Here is a 4,960-nt window from a genome sequence, read left to right on the forward strand (position 1 = left end):
CCCTGCCCTGGTTTCGACACCCTGGCGCCCTGCCCTTGCCAGGATAATGACTCTGAGCCTTTTTGTAAAATGTTTTATGAGTTGGAGATCTTTCCAGATCTTTGATGTCCTTCGTCTGTGTTTATGGACTACCCTCTACAAGTAAAACCACATGGGGTTTCCAATGGGYTTCAAGTCTGGAGACTGAGATGGTCATTAGAAAATCCAGATTAAGTGGTAAATTAACCATTTTCTTTGTGGATTTTGATGTGTGCTTGGGGTTATTGTCTTGCTGGAAGATCCACTCGTGGCCAAGTGTTTTTTGGTTAGAATGTCCTGGAACTGGGTAAAGTTCATGATACCGTTGACCTTAACAAGGGCCCCAGGACCAGTGGTCGGAAAATAGCCCCATAACGTCAAAGATCCACCACCATATTTTACAGTAAGGCTTTTCTCAATACTGTAGGCATTGTTCTTTCAGAGGCCCAAACCATCGCTGGTGTGCGTGGCCAAAGACTAATATCTTTGTGTCCAAATGATAATAGCACCGGTTCTGGTCCAAGTACCAATGCTGTTTAGCTAACTCCAGGCGGTGCTATGGTCAGATTACATGAACATAGAGATCTTTGGCCACGCACGCCAACGGTGGGTTTGGCCTTTGAAAGAACAATGGCCACCAGTTGCCCATCCCTGGTCTAGAGAGACTAGATATATTCCTCAGTTTTCTCACCACCCTGTCTCTGTGTCTCTGTCTCTGTCCCTCTGTCTCTGTCCCTCTGTCTCTGTCCCTCTGTCTCTTTCTGTCCCCCTCTGTCTCTCTGTCTCTCTCCAGTGAACCCATGTACCGTCTGTACAGCCGTCAGGTGCGCAGCAAGCAACTGGCCATCAAGAGGATGAACGAGATCCAGAAGAGCATCGATGGCTGGGAGGGGAAGGACATCGGCCAGTGCTGTTCCGCGTTCATCCTGGAGGGGGCGCTCCTCCGCGCCGGCGCCAAACACGAGCGACACAACTTCCTGTTTGACGGCCTCATGATCAGCTGTAAGGCCAATCAGAGCTCCCGACTCCCCGGTTCCGGAAGCGGGGCGGAGTTTCGTCTCAAGGAGAAGTTCGTCCTACGGAAAGTCCGCATCGTGGACCGCGAGGACTCGGCGGAGTTAAAACATGCCTTCGAACTCGTCGGTAAAGACGAGAACTGTGTGGTGTTCTGCGCTCGCTCGGCGGAGGAGAAGGGGGCGTGGATGGCGGCGCTGGTCACCCTGCAGTACCGCTCCACACTGGACCGTATGCTGGACACGGTTCTACAGCATGAGGAGCAGGCCCAGCCCCTCCGCCTGCCCTCCCCGGAGCTTTACCGCTTCGCTGTGCACGACTCCGAGGAGAACATCGTGTTTGAGGACCGTGTCCAGAGCAAGACTGGGATACCTATTATTAAGGCTGGGACGGTGGTCAAGCTTATAGAGAGGCTCACATACCACATGTACGCTGATCCCAACTTTGTACGCACCTTTCTGACCACCTACCGGTCATTCTGCAAGCCCGCAGGAGGTCTCTCCTGAGGGCCTGTTGATAGGACGAGGTAGTGGTACGAACAGAATTTACAAACGGTGAGTCGGCCTGTCTGCATAGACAGGGTATGGTAGCCGACAGAATTACGCAACAGTAGTCGGCCCGTTGTTGACTAGACAGGATTTAGTGGGTACCTGATCAGAGTTGACGAACAGTAGGTGGTCGGGTGCCTGTTGATAGGAGCAGGGGTATTCGGTACCACACTTAATTACAACGTAGTCGGTCCTGTTGATCAGACACGTATGGTACGCCACAGAATTACAAACGGTAGTGTGGCCTGGCTTGATATAGGAGCGGTCTGCGTACCTTCACAGGAATTACAACGGCAGTGTGGGCCTGTTTGATAGACAGGTATGGTACCACAGAATTACAACGGCAGTTGGCCTGTTGATAGACAGGTATGGTACCACAGAATTACAACAATATACACACAGTGCATTCAGAAAGTATTCAGACCTCTTGACTGTTTCCACATCTAGTCTGGCCAAAATCTAAATTGCACCTTGGCTGGAATAATACATAATGGCCTTTCTCTTGCATTTCAAAGATGATAGTATTATCTTTTACCAGATCTAATGTGTTATATTCTCCTACATTCATTTAACATTTKCACAAACTTCAAAGTGTTTCCTTTCAAATGGTATCAGGAATATGCATATCCTTGCTTTAGGTCCTGAGCTACGGGCAGTTAGATTTGGGTTTGTCATTTTTGTCATTCAGACCCTTTTTCTTTTTAAGGGTCTGATCCTTAAATGTAATATTGAGTGTGTCCGTCAGGGATGCACAACTGTTGGTTTGACAATAAATATTTGATCTTTCCAGGATTGAGATCCCTGAGCAGAACCCACAGAGGCAGACAAACAGGCTCTATGGAATGGGGATCAGCCAATGGCTGCAGAGCTACAGAGGTTCCGAGGAGGAGTACGTCCAACCCGTCCAACTCCGGTATGATCACTATTCTATTGTCCAATGAGTCTGCATAGCACTCTCCAATCAGATTCGTCCAATAATCTCCCAGATCCCTCCCACCATACCACTCTCCAATCAGATTCCGTCCACCATCCTACCACTCTCCCAATCAGATTCCGTCCCACCATACCACTCTCCAATCAGATTCCATCCCACCATACCATTCTCCAATCAGATTCCATCCCACCATACCACTCTCCAATCAGATTCCATCCCACCATACACTCTCCAATCAGATTCCATCCCACCATACCATTCTCCAATCAGATTCCATCCACCATACCACTCTCCAATCAGATTCCATCCCACCATACCACTCTCCAATCAGATTCCATCCCACTGGGTTGGGCAGGTTTCTAGAACAGTAATTCCACCATCACCATGTCTGGTATTGACCCTCTTCTTTCAATTCTTTTCCCCCCTTCTCTCTCCCCCTCTCTCTCCCTCTGTCTCTGCCTTCTTCTCTCTCCTCCTCTCTCCCCTCCCCCCTCTCTCTCCCCCTCTCTCTCCTCTGTCTCAGGGTCCTGAATGTGTTCCGTCAGTGGGTGGAGCATCATTTCTATGACTTTGAGAACGACCCTGAGCTACGAGGCCGACTGGAAGGAAGTACATCAGCAGCATCCTACACTCCGAGGTCGGCCCCCCCCCTCCAATACCACTTTTAAAAACCAATATGTACACTTGTTTTATTTACCAGACCCCTGTTATTGTGAGAGGATTTTTTTAAATGATTGCCGTTTATTTGCAGTATGTAATGAATATATTGGAAAGTGTGACACACAGATTCTCAAAAACTCTCTGACTTCTAACCTCTGCTAGTCTAGATGGGGACTAATGTCATGTTTTATATGTGCTGCACCGCCGGCTGAGCCTGTACAGAGACACATTTTCATGTCTCTGAAAAAAGTCGTTCTTTCTTTCCTGCTCGACCAGGCAAGTCTATGAGGAAGTGGGTGGAGTCCGAATCAACAAGATCATCAAGAGGAAGATGCAGACTCAGTCCAACGGGGTCAGCCACAACATTACCTTCGGAGCCCGCCCCGCCATCAGTGGCAATCAGCCGCCTGGTCAGACGGACACCTTTGACCTCATGACCCTTCACCCCATAGAGATCGCACGCCAGCTCACCCTGCTTGAGTCTGAACTCTACAGGTGAGACCACTGTTTCCATGGTGACACCTCCTACTGGTCCACTCGTATACCTTCCATACTATAAATTACTATAATATATACTCTACTTCCACTACTATATATTTACTATAATATTACTCTACTTCCACTACTATAATATTACTATAATATTACTCTACCTTCCACCTACTATAAATATTACTCTACTTCCATGCTATAATTTATATAATATTACTCTACCTTCCACTACATATATTACTATATATTACTCTACTTCCACTACTATAATATTACTCTACCTTCCACTACTATAAATATTACTATAATATTACTCTACTTCCACTACTATAATATTACTCTACCTTCCACTACTATATATTACTCTACCTTCCACTAACTACTTAATATACTATAATATTACTCTACCTTCCACTACTATAACTATTACTCTACCTTCCACTACTATAATTATTACTCACAATATTACTCTACCTTCCACTACTATAATATTACTCTACCTTCCACTACTATAATATACTACAATATTACTCTACCTTCCACTACTAATATACTATATATACGTACAATATTACTCTACCTTCCACTACTATAATTATTACTCTACCTTCCACTACTATAATATTACTATAATCTTACTCTACTTCCAATACTATAATATTACTATAATATTTACTCTAACCTTCCAACTACTATAAATGTACTATAATATTACTCTACCTTCCAATACTATAATATTACTATAATATTACTATATATTACTTATACTACCTTCCACTACTATAATATTACTCTACCTTCCACTTACTATAATATTCTATAATATTACTCTACCTTCCACTACTATAATATTACTATATGTTACCTACCTCACTTGCCATAATGTTACATAGCATTACCACAGTACCCAGCTCACCCTGCTGGAGTCTAGTCCTACAGGTGAGACACCTATAGCAATACAAACCTGGTATTTTAAGGAAGTCGTTGTGATATGTTCCCAAAACTATAATCTCTTACTACACACAGTGCTCTAAGTTTTATAAACTTGGCACTTTGCTAAAGGTTTTTGGTGTTTAGGAGTGCGTGGTCAAATTAAGTTTGTGAACATGCGCACTTCTAATGGAAATATGCAAATAAATGCTACAAGACGGGCCAATAGGATATCGATAGCTCGTGTTTGGCTCTGCCCACCTCCTTGCTTGTTCTGCCAATATGGTTAATCTGCTCCCACTGTAAACGACCCAGATGAACCATCTTAGTTATGAATATACTTTGCTCTTCTATATCATTGATT

At 44.7% G+C, this 4,960-nt stretch overlaps 1 pseudogene; it reads left to right on the forward strand.

The window, feature by feature from the left end:
* The first annotated feature begins 644 nt into the window (after positions 1–644).
* The window catches only part of LOC112074558 (son of sevenless homolog 2-like), a 10,157-nt pseudogene continuing 5,841 nt past the window's right edge, over positions 645–4,960 (forward strand).

Source organism: Salvelinus sp. IW2-2015, unplaced genomic scaffold (genome assembly GCF_002910315.2).
Source record: "Salvelinus sp. IW2-2015 unplaced genomic scaffold, ASM291031v2 Un_scaffold2683, whole genome shotgun sequence".
Taxonomy (NCBI): Eukaryota; Metazoa; Chordata; class Actinopteri; order Salmoniformes; family Salmonidae; genus Salvelinus; species Salvelinus sp. IW2-2015.